We start from the raw sequence: 17,547 nt of genomic DNA, 5'->3' as shown, positions 1-17,547 counted from the left end.
TTGATGATAACCAATCTAGCTATCAGCTTCATAAAGATTAAATTATAAAACTATTCATGGGTTTTTATAAAAAAGTTTATTCTCAAGTTACAAATCCCAATTTAAAAGTGAACTGTGCTCCAAAATTTTGTAAGCTGATTGTTTAGAACACTGCATTTTTTTTGTCAGAAACAATTTCATTCATGCATGTAGCATCTTTCAGCATACCAAGCACCTCAGTTGAAAGTTAGCTGCCTTTCCTCTGAAGAACTAATGAAATAAATCCCCTTTTATTAAAAGCCAATTCATCTCTGAGGTGTTGCATTCCAGCAGCTAGCAAAATACAACAGATCTGGTACCGGAGAGTGGGGTGCGGTTGCAGTTTGCAAATATCAGATATGTTGGAATGGTTTTTTGGGTGGCTAAGTGGAAGATTATGGAGGAACTGTGAAGAGAATGATGGAGAAGTCCTGGAGTTCTTGAAGAGACTCTTGATATAAACGGAACTACTGCCAATCTGGACAAAGGGGGACACAAAAGGAACAAACTGGAGTTTGCAGAGTGAGAACCATGGAAGCTCCGGTCTGAAGCCAAGAAACCTCAGCCAGGAGAGTGGACCCACCCATATACATGGAGAGGGTAAGTTTGCCCTGAGGGCAGAGGATGAGTCTCCCATCTTGGTGCAGTGGAAGAGCTGTGCTGCCACAGGCCTTTAAGAAGGTACAGCACGCTCCTTGGGGACTCGGGAGAGCCTGGCTGCCACCACATGGAGGAGTTAAGCATGTGCCCCAGAAATGGCAGAGAGTCCAGGTGTGGCCCCAATGCTTGGAGAGGGTGGAGCCGAGAAAAAGATGGTCTCCTCAATGTCCCCCGAGGTTGATTCGGAAAGAAGGCCACTGCATAAGGCCTTGGAAAGGGTGGGACTGACACTTTCTAAACCCGAAGAATAAATGACTTTCAGACTTTGAAATCCAATGGCGTTTGCCCTGCAGGTTTTACATCTGTGTTCCTTCCAATTTCTCCCTTTGGAAATGAAAACCTGTATCCTGTAAATATTCTCCTTTGCATATTGGCATCAGATAACTTGTTTTGAGATTCATAGGTCCACAGCCAGAAGAGAATTTCTTGTACTTTAATATTGTTTAAGGTAATGCATGTAGTTGTCAAGTTGACAAAGGGTGGACATGTAGTAGTTAGATTCAGGTGTCAACTTGGCCAGATGACGGTGTCTAGTTCTATCGTTATGGACATGAGCCAATGGCATGTGAACCTCATCTGGTGCTGATTACACCTGCAGTCGGCTAGGAGGCGTGCCTGCTGCAATAAATGGTGCTTGATTGAGTTGGCTGGTGCTTAAATGAGAGAGCTCAACGTAGCATAGCAAAAGCAGCTCAGCATACCTCATCTCAGCACTCAGCAGCTCAGCCCAAATCTTTGGAGATGCAGAAAGGAATCACCCCAGGGAAAGTTGTTGGAACCCAGCAGCCTGGAGAGAAGGCCAGCAGAGATCACCCTGTGCCTTTCCACATAAGAAAGAACCTCAGTTGAAAGTTAGCTGCCTTTCCTCTAAAGAAGTAACGAAATAAATCCCCTTTCATTAAAAGCCAATCCATCTCTGGTGTGTTGCATTCCAGCAGCTAGCAAACTACAACACCCCTGTGTGTGTATATTTACATATTAAGACTGATGGATACCTTAGCAGCCATTTGTTAACTTTTCTAACTATAATCAGGAATCAACATTCTGCTTAGCACATTAGGTATCATTATTTAAAATATACCATGAGGTTTGTTAATTAGCAAAATGACTGGTAGAAATCATTTTCATTTGTGAAATGAGTGTTGGTCAAAATATGTGGCTGCTTAAAAGACCGGACAAGCTCCAGTACCTCTGCAAGAAAAAGGTATAAAAAAAAAATCTGGCAAAGCTAAAACCTTCAAGTGCAATGCTGAAGATCTGTAACACCCTGGTGCTGCTTCTTTCCACTCCTCAGAAAACTATGTTGCTTGCCTCGACACACAGTTGGCTGGTAAACTGTGGGAAGACTATCACTGCACCTGCTTTGGAGGAGGCTTTTTGTGCTGTTCATAATCAGAGTCCCCAGTCCAGAGAGTAGGGCTTCCAGAACTGACAAGAACTGTTTATGTGGCTCTTTATTGTGCCTACTTGCAAATAAGGGACTATAAACTTGGTAGAATTAAGACCAGGAATTGCTTTTATTTTAATTTACCAGCTCAAAGCAAGAGACTATGGAGGAAGGAATGTATAGCATCCCTCTCTTTCTAGATGCTGGAGGTTACCAACATTGAACAACAACAACAGAGGTGCTGGAAGGCCAGATAGCTTAAGTCAGTTTGCAACTCTGCTCTTATGCAGTTTTTTTTCTAGTACAGGTGACCAACAATAAGCAAGCAAACAAATAAGTAATTACTGACAGTGATAATTATTAGGAAGGAAATAATTAGGATAATGAGGAAGGGCTTTCTGAGTGGAAACAACTGAGCTGAGCGTGCACAACTCCCTGGACATCAGGGTGCATCTGAGAAACCTGGAGAAGACCTGTGTGGCTGAGGATGATGCACAAAGGGAGGAGAGTAGTGCAAGATGAGCTTGGAAAGGTGGAAAAGAGCCAGCTTGCCCTTAGAGGGCATGGAAAGGACTTTGAATTTTATTCAAAATGTCATGGAAGCCACTGAAAAATCTTAAGAAGCAGAATGACTCCAATTCACATGTTACACAAATCACTCTGGTTACCACACAGAGAAACGAACTGTAATGGTAGGAAAGTAAGTAGGGGAACCAGTTAGGGGACTATTATAGCAGTCCTAGTAAGAAGTGATGACACTCTGAATAAAGGGAAAAAGTGGAGATGGATGTAGAAGTGACAGGACTTGGCAGCCCTCACATGCTTACTTAACTCTTAAAATGCCTGACATAGCACCAATATTCTTATATTATACTTTTTAAGAGCAGTATGGAATATATCAGGAATAACAATGGCTATACTGAAAAATGTATTGAGATGTAAACTCAGAGCCCAAGAATATAGATTCCCACACTGCCGGCTGAGCAAGAGACTTTGGGACTTCTGCCCCAGCCATCTTCCCAATGAAAGAGGGGGAGTAGGAAATGCCCCCATTTCCAGTCTGCTGACTGTGGTTCCTTGGCCTGGGGCTAACTTAACTAGTTCAGGGAAGTGAGTGGTGGGGATGGGACCTCAGAAGACTCCTATGCTGTTAATCCCCAGAACCCCCTCCAGACAGCTCCCTATCACCAGGGTGCCCCTTCTTTTCCCCTTAGGCCCCATGAACCAATCTATCTGCTTTTCTTTCCACTGGCATCATCAGCTGCTCTGATGCAATTTGTCTTCGACTTTGGCCCAGATGGAATAGAATTTATTTTCACATTTATGTCAAGTATGAAGAAACTGGGAGCCACCTGAATTTTATTTCCATTAGAAAAAATTTAAAAAGCTAGTTTCTTGAACACACTGTTTATATGCCATGCAATGCTGAAGTCATTTCATACTCACAAAAATCCCTTCCCATTTTATGAAAGGTGAAACTGAGATACAAAGAAGTTAAGTAGCTTACCTGGCTAGTAAGTGGCAGAGCTTGGATTAGAACCAGGCGTTGTGGCTGCAGTACCTGTGCTCTTAATCAGTGAGCCATACTGACCATGGAGCTCAGCTTTAAAGTCACGTTCTTCAGGAATAAAATTACTGCAGTCACTGACCTAGAAAGCTCCAAGATTCAATTTAAAGATAGTGCCCAATTTTTTTTATTTCAAAGGGGAATTTATTTCAAGTGAATGTTTATATGGTTTCTATAGTGCTGAAACTACATAAATTCATTTTCATTAAGTTTGGATCACTTCCAGCAAATCAGATTAACCTGAGAAGAAGAGAAAACATTCATTTTTCACTTGCTATGTGGTAAAACAGAGTAATTCATGTATGCACTTGTCAATTCCATCACAGTGTAACCCCACAGAGTAGGAAGCACCCATGTTCTATAAGAACTTCCCACAAAGAGAATTATTAGCATAGAGTGAGTATTCAGTTCAGAAACAAATAGCATTCTTCAAATGTCAGATGCATCCCCATGGAATAACTTAGGTCCCTGACAACACAATTAAGCTGGTATTATACACTGTAACCATTAAGAAAGGAGTTCATGTACCTTGATAGTGATTAGAAGTGGAAACAAAAAGGCTGAGAACATTCTCATTATGCGACAGCTTTCTGGTTCAACCTTCTAAGAGTGAACAGAAGTGTTTGCTACATTAGAATCCACAGCCATGGGGCTCTCATTACCCAGAGCTCCATACCAACAACAGGAGGGAAAAAAAAAAGATATTATAAGAAATGTAATGTAAATGTAAAAGGGTAAAGAACACTTTGGCAGTTATAAATGATGAAATGGAGTAAATGTATTCTAAATAAATATGATTCATATTATAAATATCACATTAGTCCAGCCACCTAGGTTACATAATAATATAAAAGTCATAAACATTACTCAGAGACAGCCATATTTTGCTTCTCAGCCCTCCATGATATATCTCAGGACACTTCCACACAGTAACCCCAAAATGAGTACCCCAGAAATGCACATCCCTGGTTCTGGGGCTCACCACAAATGTAAGATTTCTCTAAAGTCGCACCTGTTTTGTTTATCCCTTTAAACTGTACGTAAAATTTACATTCTGCTCTATAATAAAGATCTGTGTTTTGCTCATTTTGGGGGATGGGGGGCTACAAAGTAATCTGAAACATTATTTTTCTATCAGACAAAATTGGTGCCCAGGAGGATGAGTCAATTTTAGCATGTGGCTTTTCACATCTCCCCACCACCACTGAGCATACATATGCAAAGCTCGGAGTTTGAGACCAAGCCTTTCTTACCAAAAAAAAATAAAAGGAAATTTCAATGTGATGTTCTATATCCAGGTTATAACTCTCAACTCTAGCTGCATATTATAATGACCTGGGAAGCTTTTAAAACTCCCAATGTCTAAGCTACACCTCGAATCAGCTGAAACAGAATCAGTGAAGGGAGAAACCACCCTGTTTTGTGTTGCTTTAGCTCTACCGGGTAACTATAATGTGCAGCAAAGGTCGTGAAGCACTGCTTGGAGGATCATTAAGCAATATTCAGGTCCCAGAGCAAGGCAGGAAGACCAACCCCTAGGGACAATTCATCTTGCCCCTTCTTCCTAACCCAACCCCTACAGACACAAACATCTTGGGTATTGTCAATTAATCTGCAGGGATACAGTTTCCCTCCAGGGAACTGCCTCACCAAAACAAACCTTCCAATGTGCATCAATTCAGACCTACACAATCCTGGTTGGGCCAGAAATGAACCTACTTGGATTTGCCCCCTGTTCATTAAGAACAGAGGTTAAGAACTATAAACTAAGATGCACCAGGGTTCAATTCCTGGCTCCGCTTTAAGCAAGGAAGTAGACTTGGACATGGTATTTCACCTCCCTCACCTTCCCTAATGCTCTGTCTCCTTATCTATAAAATATAATAATACATATAACTGGTACTTATGTACGGAAGCAGTACAATGTAAATTACCAATGCAAAGTACCTTAAACAGTGTAAGCAGTCAATGCCTGCTGGCATTTTGTTAGCAGCTGTCAGTAAAAGCTGCTGGCAACTTTTTGGAAATAAACAGGAAGATGAATCCCCAAAGCTGCAGACTCTTAAATACACCTGGGAACTTATTCTAAATGCAATATATCAGGCTCACCCCAGACCTATCAAATCAGAATCTGTATTTTAACAAGATTGCCAAATGATCTGTATACACATCAACACTTGAGAAGCACAACTCTAATGCCTGCTGCCACTCATAATTCCCCCACCCTTCTACTGACTACAGTTAAGAGTTTAAAATTTATGGAAAAATCTAACCAGGTATTATATAATTCTTGACACAAATTGGAGTCATAAGCAAAGATACAGAAGAATATTCAAGAGGAATACCGACCAGTTTCCTGTTGGTAAACTGATAACAGAGAGAAAAACCACGTGTGGGGATAGGCACTTCACAGATTCAGCTGGCAGAAGGTGGTGAAAGTGGCAATCAGGAGATAAGGTGAGAATATTATCAGTTCACTGAGTAGTCGAGTAGCTATGGCCAAGATGGGGAAGAAAAAATCAGACCAAATTCAAATATTTCATAAAAGCTATCAGGGTATCCACGTCCATGAAGATGAAATAGACACTTTTCCCTATCCCTCCCACTTAGAACACTTAAAAATCCTGGACATTATACATATAAATCAAACATAAGAAGGCTCTGAAAACAGGCATAAGAAGGCAGACCAACCAGGTACCTCGGGACACAAGAAAGAACAGAGTGGTGAGTTCCCATGGTTTTCCTTCTGCTTCATACATTGCAGGCGTGGAGCAGAAGCAGCCAGCAACCTGGAAAACACCAACGGGTGCAAAGAAAACTAGTCCCAACAAAGGCCTGTTTGCTGTGGCAAAGGGATCATGAAAAGTGTGGTTGAGGACAGAAAACTGTTAGATAAAAACCACTCTATTCCACCCAGACACAACAGAAAAAACTGTGGCTTCACCTCACCCTTGATAGCAAAGGCCAACTGGGGAGCCTAGCTTTCCACACTCCCAAAGCTGTTATGAGACGCCCAGACACTCTAAGAAGCTGGTGTCAGTGCCGGCTAAGAACGGAGCTGGGAATTTCATCCTCAACCGATGTTAATGAGGATCCCCATTCCCCACCCCTGTGTTACTGGTGGAGCCCAACTGCAAAGCCTGGACTTCCATGTCCATCTGGCAGTAATGAGACACTCCTTTCCCCTCCCCACTGAAACAGGGTCAGGGCAGGCATAGTGGAGAGTCAGAAATTTCAACGTTGCCCATGGTAACGAGGCTATCCCCAGTGCACCAGCCCTCTCAATGAAAGACACACGGGGAGCAGGAAAGAGGCATTCCATTTCCTCTCAGACAAGGAGGTATCGATGCAGACCTCCCATCCCTGCCAGAAGCACGGAGGAGTTGTGCCCTGTGGGGGAGTCCAGAGAGAATGACTGGAGAGCCTGGACATCAACTCTCACCTAACAAATAATGAGGCGATGCCACACCTTCTCTTTGAACAGAATGAATGCAAAAATCCACTTAAAACAGAGGGTTTAGTAAGATTCAGAGTCTCATAATAAAGCAAAAAGTACACAGGTTTCCATTTAAAAAATCACTCATTATTCCAAGAATCAGGAATACCGCAAAAGGAATAAAAAAAAATGGCACCCAATAGATTAACACCAACTTGATAGAGATTTTAGAATTATCTGACAAAGATTTGAAGGCAGTCATTTAGTAGTTTCTAAATGTTTAAACATGCAATTAGGAACATACTTGAAACACATGAAAAATAAAGTCTCAGTAAAGACACAGAAGATAAAGAAGAAAATGGTAATTCTAAAACTGAAAAACACAATAACCCTAAATTTAAAAGCTCAGTGGATTGACTCAAAGAAAGAAACAGCAGGAAAGAATCACAGCACCAAAAAATAGAACAATAGAAATTACCCAATTTGTTGTTCTAAGAAACGATCATGATAATGACAAATATACAACTATGTGGTGATAAAAAAAAAAAAAGAAATTACCCAATTTGAACAACAGAGAATATAGACAAAAAAAAAAAAAAAAAGAAGGAGAGCCTCAGGGACATGTTGGTCTATGACAGAAAATCTAAAATGAGTCCCTGAAGTCGTGATAAAAAAAAGTAACCCTAGAAATAATGGCTGAAAACTTCCTAAATTTGGCAAGAGACATAAACCTGACATTCAAGAAGGCCAGCAAACCCCAAGCAGGATAAAACCAAATAAATTCACACACAGACACATCATAATTAAACTTCCAAAAACGAAACACAAAGAAATAATTTTGAAAACAACTAGAGAGAAAAGATACCTTATTTATAAGGGAATAACCATTTTAATGACAGTGGAACCTTCTGAAGAAACCACAGAGGCCAGAGGAAGTGGCATAATATTTTTTAGGTGTTTAAAGAAAATAACTGCCAACCCAGAATTCTATACTCAGTGAACACATCCTGATGAAGAAAAGCTAAGAGAATTTGTTACCCGCAAATATACCCTAAAAGTTTTAAATGTAAAATATAAAACTATAAAACTTCCAGGAAAAAAACTTAAAAGAAAATCTTCAGAATCTAGAACTAGCAAAAGAGTTATTTTACTTGACATCAAAAGTATAATCTATAAAAAGAAATATGGGTAAATTGGACGTCATCAAAATTAAAAACTTCTGCTCTGCAAAATATTCTGTAAAGAGGTTGAAAAGACAAGCTACAGCTTGAAAGTAAATATTTGCAAACACATATCCAAACAAAGGACTAATATGTAAAGAATTCTCAAAACTCAACGTTAGAAAGATAAAGCAACCCATTCAGAAAATAAGCAAAAGACATAGAGACCTTTCACCAGAGAATATATAGATGGCAAATAAGCACATAAAAAATATGTTCCTCATCAACAGCAATTAGGAAAATGTAAATTAAAACCACAACAAGATATCACTATAAAGAATGGTAAAAGTAAAAGACAGTATCAACACCAAATGCTGATGAGGATGCAAAGAAACTGGATCACTCATACATTGCTGGGAAGACTGTAAAATGGCATAGCCACTTTGGAAAACAGTTTGGCAATGCCTTAAAAAACTAAATATGGTGCTCGCTTCAGCAGCACATGAACTAAAATTGGAATGCTACAGAGAAGATTATCATGGCCCCTACACAAGGGGATGATACACAAATTTATGAAGCGTTTCATATTAAACAAAAAACTGTTCATGAATGTTCATAGCAGCTCTACCTATAAGTGCCAAAATTTGTAAAAAAAAAAAAAAAAAAAAAAAAAAGACCTTCAATGGGTGAATGGTTAAACTACTTGTGGTACATCCATACTATAAAATACCACTCAGCTGTAAAAAGCAATGAACTATCGACACATCCAACGACCTGGATGAATCACCAGACAATTATGCTGAAAAATGTCCATCTAAAGGGTATGATTCTATTTATGTAAGTTTCTTGAATAACAACAAAATCATAGAAATGGAGAACAGATTAGTGGCAGGCAGGCGTCAAGATCATGGAAAGGGCAGGCAAGCAGGTGTGGCTATAAATACGAGCAGTCCTCATGGTTATGGAAATCTGCTATGTCTTGACTATTCCAATGTTAATATCCTGACTGATATTCAGTACACCAAAAGCATACAGTATGCCAGATGTTAGCATTCAGGGAAACTAGGAAAAGGGTACACAAGTACCCTCTGTATTATCTCTTACATCTGCATGTGAATCTACAATTATTTCAAAATAAAAAGTTCTTAAAAAAAAGGCTACCAGTACACTGCACCATGCAGTGAATAGCAATTACTTGAAGTGACCTTTGCATGTGCTCCAGGTTTTTATTTACTGGCCATTTTTAGCTCTAGCATTTCATCCATGATTCATGAGTCCTAGCAATCTAACTAATTTTATTCTATGAAGAAGGGGTACCCTGTAGCCCTGCCAAGACTAATTATTTCCATGGTGACACTCAACATAATATTAGCTGTCAAACCTACAATACCCCACCACCTAGCATGATCACTGCGTATGCTGCTACTTTCTTTGTTCTTTTGTATTGCGTTAGAGAAACATGCTAAAACGCTCAAATATCCCCCGCCCAGTAACAGTACTTTTGCAGTGCTGGCATTCAGAGACTAATTTCTTCATATGAACTGGGAAAAAATCATGACTGCTTAACCTCTCAACTTTCATATCCCAACAAACCCACTTCTCAGAAGGGGGAGGGGGACATTTACCCTAAACCCGCCTATGACAATTTACACAATGGTGAATCTACCATTACCAGGTCCAAAAACAAACAAAAAAAATCACAATCTCAACTTTCTACCTACAATCCAGCCCTTAAAACTTTCCAGACCTAAGAATTCATGTACATCCTCTGCTGGTACTTATTCCAAGGTGGAAAGGTAACATCTATCCTGGATTGTGAGCTCTCCAGAGAGTTAAAATCCATGATCTGTCCTGATACTCATTCTGTTATTACATAATCTCCATCTGTCAGGCCATGCCGAACAACTTGAATTCCATTTTGGTAAAAGCTGTTTACTCTTATTGTATGAAGTGCTTTGTACAGTTTGCTTAATTTTAGTTATTTGTAAGAATGCCAGGTTGCCTGCGCCAGAGAGTACCTGCAGACAGTATTTTTGTTTACAAATCCTTTACACCCATCAGAATTCAGGAGTTCAGCATCTGATGTAATCTTAAAAAAAAATCCAGGACCATCAGGATATAAATTAGACCTCATTAAAGCAGATTAACAGCAACCAAAAACCTATAGGAAGTTTCCTAGATAAAGTGATGATGTAATTTGTAAAGCAAGAAAGTCACATCACAGAAGCATTTAACTCATGCAAATTCAGCTAGATCCATTTGAAACATAAAGAAATTGCATCCCCCATTTCTGTTTCCTACATCTCAGTTCCAAGATACCAATCACAGGCGCATTTTGAAACACTAAATCTAATCCTAGTGTTTCAAACACATTTTTGGTACAACAAGATCTCTAAACACAAGCCTCCTTCTTCATCTGATGCTTAACTGAAAATATAGTAATTATTCCAAAGCAAGAAGAAACATGGGCTGTGCAGGATATATTAATGGCTGGTGGGGCAATCTCCATGGTAGAGCCTTTCTTAGACTAATTTTGACCATGCACTATTTTTCATCAGGGGCTGAATTTGGTAGACCTTCCACAGGGCTATGCTTGCCACAAGTTCATGCCTGTTCTTCTGTGGATGTGGATATGTGCAGGTGTGTACAGGTGTGCATGCAAGTGTGCATCTGTACAAAGATGTAGGAGCACACTTGTGCTGGTACCAAATCGATGCTTCCTCATTCTCTCCACAGATACTTATTCCCTGAGAAGGCAAGAGAGCCCACTGGCTTTCAGATGTCATAATTGAAGGCAAAAGAACATACACATCTCCCCTCAAACATTTAGAATTTTACTCTTAAAATGAATAACAGTTTTTGAGCACTTCTTTTTACGTAATAAATGTCATGTGAAACAGTGGAAGCACTCACCTATCGTATGGTTTTTAGTAATGCCAAATAAATGTCCCCACACACGTTACAGGATAAAGGCAGTGGACTTTTTTGCCCGAGGCACTCAAATGACCAATTACGGAGACACCAGGGTTTCAAAGAGAGAAAAAATTTATTACTAGGTGCACAGTAGAGCAGAGAGCCTATCGGCCCAAAATGTGTCTCCCCGAACTGCAGTAATTCTGATAGTTTTATTAGAGAAAAAGATGGGCAGAGTTTCGGACAATGAACACAGCGGCCCCAGATGAAGTAATTGGAGGTGATGTAATTACTGAGCAGACGCAGACTGATTACATGCCTAGTCACAGATGTACGGAAAAACACAACCAGCCTTAATACAATGATGGGAGCGACTTTTAGTATTATAATATGAGGTACAGGTGACTTGTAGGTTAAAGTCTAAGCTACTGTGCATGTCAGGCAGGCCCATTTTGGTTAGATCCAGTCTGTTATCAGGATAACTTTGGGCCTTGGGCGGGTAAGTTCTGGCCGACCCAAGACCCTTCATTAATAAACATTAGGGACTCTCCTTAGTGATTACAAGACTCTAAAGTTGAAAAACTGGATATGTGGGTACAAATGAAGGTTAGTCATAAGGTTTTTACATCACAGGAGAAGAAATAAAGGTTGTACAATCATCATCAGAGATCAAGCACCTGGATTCCAATTTAGAGATTTCAGATATTTCTCTCTGTCTGCTGCAGTATACCAGAAAGCAAAAAGGAATATCTATATAATGATTCAGCAATCAAAATCATCTCTTAAATCCTAATTTCTTGGTTACACACATACTCCAAATACCAAGAATTCCATTAGTATCAACAAAACCTTTTAAGCTAGGGTATCACTTTTGACAAAGGATGACGTATCAAAAATTGTCTTTTGTAAGGGCTGGTTTTAATGATACAAAAAGTGAGGAGCACAAGGGCCAGTCTAAAGGCTGAAGGAATGCCAGGGAAGAGAACAAGGGGTACCAGCAGGAGGTCTAGTCTGTGACAACACACCAGCACCACCAGGGGAGTGTGCCCACAATTAACAGAATAGGGAAGAAACAATTTTCAATGTAACAGTCAAAAAGCTCCCAGTTAGCAACGTAACCAATGGCAATTTTCACATGTCCGTTCATTCCTACTTCCCCATCTGTAAAAAGGAGGAAGACATCTCACTAGTAGGAAATTACGTGAAAATATGATCTACTCTTAGAAGAAGCCCAGCCATTCTGAAAAGCTGAACTGGCATTTACCATCAGAAAGACTGATCTCAGGGCCACCGAACCACACCAAACAGTCTCCAGCATTTAACATTAGAGTTGTCGAGATAACTGCTTAGTGGAACCTATCCAGATCTAGAATTAATGACTTTCTTTGCCAAAATATGATTAGTAACTGTAATTCTACAAGACAGGTGTGCAATTTGAAACTGCCTTTTGCTCAAAACACTGACCTACTTGTCAATTTAAGAAGGCTACTTTAAGGAGATTGCGAGTCATACAATTTCTTTATTTTACGCTCTTAAGCAGTATTAGGATCTAAATCCAAATAAACATTTAGAATCAAAGCTGAATCTATTCTTCCAAGTATGTTAATCATCATTACCTTAGTAGAAGTGCTAGGTAACTGAAAGTTTCTTTCCTCTTGAAGAGCTGAACTCTGAACCCAAGATAAACTGCAGGAGTGAAGATCTTGGTAGGAAGCTTAAATTTCTTAAAGTACCAGATAGAGCTTTCTCTAATCTGAATAGGAAATTCGAATCTACATCACCAAATTCTGAGAAAAACTACACATATATTAAGAAATGACCAGAAACAATTAAGGATCAATGAGAAAAAGTGCCAGTTCAAAAGATGGGCCAGTTTTAATCTTTCGTGTACCCCAATTAAGCCAAGTATTTTAATCCTCACTCAATACTGCTGGCTAGGAGCTTTTTGATTCTTTCCATGGAGAGGAGTCTCCACCCAATTGTGGGTGGTAACTTCTGATTAGAGGTTTCCATGGAGATGTGTCTCCACCCATTCAAGATGGGGTTGCTTACTGGAGCCCTTTAAGAGGGAACAATTTTGGAAAAAGCTTGAGAGCCACCAGAACCAATGCAGCCCATGCAGCCAGAGACCTTTGGAGATGAAGAAGGAAAATACCTCGGGGGAGCTTCATGAAACAAGAAGCCAGGAGAAAAAGCTAGCAGATGTCACCATGTACCCTTCCAGCTGAGAGAGAAATACCAAACTCAGTCTTTCTTGAGTGAAGGTAACCCCTTGAGTGAAGGTAACCCCTTAAACTGCCTTAATTTGGACATTTTCATGGCCTCAGAACTATAAACTTGCAACTTATTAAATTTCTGTTTTTAAAAGCCATTCCATTTCTGGTATATCGCATTCCAGCAGTTTTTGCAGACTAAAACAGATTTTTAACAACTTATCTAAATTTTAAAATAATGCTTCTACTCCCTATACTTGTTCAAGCTATAATTATATTAAAATATCATTTTTAAATATTAAAATTTTAAAACAAAATATTACTTAGTTGTTACAAGTTTATTTGAGATAGTCTATAAAATAATGATAGATGTATCTATAAAGGTAGATAGGAATTGACTACAGATGCTTGCTTTTTCACCCATAATACTACCACTTGAAAATCCTTTGGCCGATGGATGAATTTTAGTGAAAACATTTTAATATGCCTATCAGCAGGGAAGATTATTTTTAAGCTACCAGAGAATAACCTCAAAAACAACAAAAAAATAAATACTTTAGTTTCAGAAATTTTAAGGTACACTCTTTCAAACTTCAAAGAACAGATAAGATTTTGGTTATCTACCAAAGCACAGAAAAAAACTGAAATGTCCCCAATTAATCTTATGATATTGGCGTAACTTCAAAACCTAAAATAGTTATAGAACATACCTCAACACTCACACACACACATACACACACACACGCAAACACAATGTATTGGTTTGCTAAAGCTGCCAGAATGCAATATACCAGAAATGGAAGGGCTTTTTAAAAGGGAACTTATTAAGTCACAAGTTTACAGTTCTAAGGCCATAGAAATGTCTAAACTAAGGCATCCTGAGAAAAATACCATAACTCCAAAGAAAGGAAAGATGAAATTTGGGGCTCCTCTCTCAACTGAGAAGGCACATAGTGACTCCTGCTAGCTTTCTCTGCCAGTTTCTTCAACTGGCTTCCCCAGGGGTATTTTCCTTCTGTATCTCCAAATGGCTGGGTCTCTTGTTGGTCCTGAAGCTTTTTCCAAAATGGTTCCCTCATAAAAGACTCCAGTATGTGACCCCACCTTGAATGGGCAGAGACATATCTCCATGGAAACAACTTAATCAACAGATCCCACCCAGCAATATTTAATGAGGATTAAAGAACACGGCTTTTTTGGGGTACACATGCACACACACAGACACATGTTCACAAAACTCAACCTAAGGGACAGGAGGGAAAAAAACATCCTTCATTCAACATAGCTCACAGAATGGGTAGGAAATCTAGGGAACCAAGCTCACAAAATGAGCAAAAGCCAAAGACCAACCTACAGAAGCTATGACCACGGTCAAGTCCTGAGGTTAGGATGCTGCTACTGGCATCACCATAACAGATGATCCCAAACTGGATATATATCACTACTGCTGCTAGACTCTTGGCAACCAGGTACAACTCTGAGAACATCCTAAATAGTCTTTGTAAAATTCTAAATCCCAAATACTGTGGTTTAGCCTCGGCCACATGTCCACGTCCTTCTATAATATGAGATGGGCAATATGGCCCACCACCACACCAAGGAAAGGTACCTCCCAAAGTAAAGTAGTGTCAGGAGACTGGGTAATCCTCCCAAAAGGAAGTTAACAAATATCTACAGAAGTCACTCTAAAGAAACTGTATGCAAATGACATTCAGTGGAATGCAACAAAATAAGACTTTTCCAGGAATGAAAGTATTTTCACTATCAAGAACTTGATAATACAGTACTTAATACCACTGTCAAATATGGAAAAACAAAAAAAAAGATTATCTTAATTGATGCTATAAAAGGTATTTAATATAATTCAATGTCCAGTCTTGATCTTTTATTTTTAAATTCTTTGTAATTAAAAAGAGAAAACATTCTTTAACTTAAAACTCTTCACCTCAATATAATCATACATAAAAGAGCAACACAAAGGCATTTCAATTAATCACTACCATTTCTTCGTATCATTCAAAAGTTCCAATCAATGGTGGCTAGAAAAGAAGTGATTTAATTGCCAGAAGGTAGGAAGCAAACCTGTCAGCATTTGGCAAATGATGTGATTATATGAGGGTAATGAGGACAAAGAGTGCAACACAGAGAGGAAGGTAAAATCCATCCTAGGGAGTAGTGCTTGATTGAATCATGCTTGTGTGAGTAAAGACCTGGTTATTTTTGGAGACTTCCTAAAGCAGTGGAGTAATTTAAATGTAGCTATTCAAACTTGGTGCTCAATATTCCATCTGATAATGCAGGAGTATCTCTTCAAGGGTAATTACAACACCGTTTGAGTGTTTTGGTTTCTTTCAGTGCTCCGGGATTAAGAGAAAGAGAACAAGACCGGTGACCTCTTAGCTGTGAGCAGGACCACAAGGGGCAGGTCTAGTAACGAAGAGGAGGCAGCTAAAAAAAGACAGTGAAAAGTAAGCAAGTATAGTTGATACCCAGTTGACAAATTTTCTTTTCTGTGTTCTAAGTCTTTTATGTTATCCTCAAAGTTGAAAAAAAAAGTTGTTACACCCAACTCAGACTTCAATTGGAAATAAATGAGTGGAAAAGGGCAAAATGCTTTGGGCAAAGTAGAGATCTGAGAGAAACATAGTAAAGCAAAGGTAAGAAGCCAAACTCACCCTTACAGGAACTAAAGAGAAAAGTCCAGGACAAGAGGTGACAGATGATAATCAAGACAAGTCAACATTGTCCCAGAGGCTGCTCAGAAACAAGTGATGGGGGAGGGGGAAAGGGAGGAGGAGAGTGACGGAATGCTTTAAAAAAAAAAAAGACGGTCACCAAAGGCTGGAAAACTTGGAATAGTCAATAAATTCCAAAGGAGTCCACTAAACATGAAGTGGATCTAATAATTCAGTTTAGCAAAATAAAGATAAACAGTTTTCTTTAGCTTTCCTATACACCAGCAATAATCTGCTAAAAAAAAAAAAGGAATGAAATAAAAATTGCATTCAAAAAGCAACAAAATAAAGTATAAAAAATTGGGTAGGTTGAAATACTAGTGGTCAATGAGAGGGAGGGGTAAGGAGTATGGGATGTATGAGTTTTTTTCTTTTTTCTCTCTATTTCTTTTTCTGGAGTGATGCAAATGTTCTATAAATAATCATGGTGATGAATACACAACAATATGATTATATTCTGAGCCACTGATCATATATCTTGTATGGAATGTATGTGCGTAAAAATTTCTCAATAAAAATATATTTTTTTAAAAAAAGGCAACCAAAATGTGACATTTAGGAACAACCCTAAAAAGAAAGAGCCAAGATTTCAACAGCATAAGACTATAAAACTTCACTGCAAGACATAAAAGAAAATTTGAATAAATGAAGAAACATAGTGTATTGTTAAATGCCAAGTCTGAACACTTCAATTCTTCTTAAATGAAATTACAAGTTTAACACAGTCAGATTTAAATCCCAATGGAATTTTTAGAATGACAAAAATTATTTTAAGGCTTATCCTGAAAGAAAAATGCATACCTTCTTCTCTTAAGAAAAAACATGAGAGAACTGCCAAAAAAAAAAGTTAAAAAGCAAGTCAAAGAAGTTATGAAAGTGGGTGCTGTACAAACTAATCAGTAAAACCCATTGTAAATCAACAGTAGTTTAAACAACTCTTAGCACAGTAACATAGCTCAATAGAACAAGTAAAAACAAACTAAATAAATTCCATGTATAAGACTTCAAACTTGATTTCAACAACAATAACAACAAAAAGCAAGAAAAGTAATAGTGAACAAATTATCTTGGGACAAATGATTATTTGTCAATAAATAATAACATATTTACATATACCCAAATAATTTTTTTTCCATTTATATGTTTAAAAAAGATGAAAATAGCCATAATAATAGTGAAATATTGATATATGCTACAAAATGGGTGAATTTTAAAAATGTTATATGAAGTAAAACAAAAGACCATATATTAAATTATTCCATTGATAAGAAATGTCCAAAATAAGCAAATCTATAGGAAAAGAAAGGAAGTTAGAGTTGCTAGGGGCTAGAAGGAATGGAGAGTGGGCTGGAGAGTGATAATTAAAGGGTATGGGGTTTCTTTTCAAGGTGATAAAAATGCTCTAAAATTTACTGTGGTGATGGTTGCACAAGTCTGAATATATTAAAACACTGAATT

General features: G+C 38.5%; 1 protein-coding gene and 1 non-coding gene across 5 annotated transcripts in view; one reads left to right on the top strand and one right to left on the bottom strand.

Moving 5' to 3' along the window:
* Window positions 1–17,547, bottom strand: part of EPB41L4A (erythrocyte membrane protein band 4.1 like 4A) — a 322,974-nt gene that overhangs the window by 259,762 nt on the left and 45,665 nt on the right. The gene's annotated exons all lie outside the window — the stretch shown is intronic.
* Window positions 8,712–8,820, top strand: LOC143665812 (U6 spliceosomal RNA). The gene has a single exon (XR_013167218.1). It is a non-coding gene; the product is annotated as a U6 spliceosomal RNA (small nuclear RNA).

This window comes from Tamandua tetradactyla, chromosome 21 (genome assembly GCF_023851605.1).
Source record: "Tamandua tetradactyla isolate mTamTet1 chromosome 21, mTamTet1.pri, whole genome shotgun sequence".
NCBI classification, from domain to species: Eukaryota; Metazoa; Chordata; class Mammalia; order Pilosa; family Myrmecophagidae; genus Tamandua; species Tamandua tetradactyla.
The sequence above is the reverse complement of the archived record's forward strand: the minus strand, read 5'-3'. Positions and strand labels throughout refer to the sequence as shown.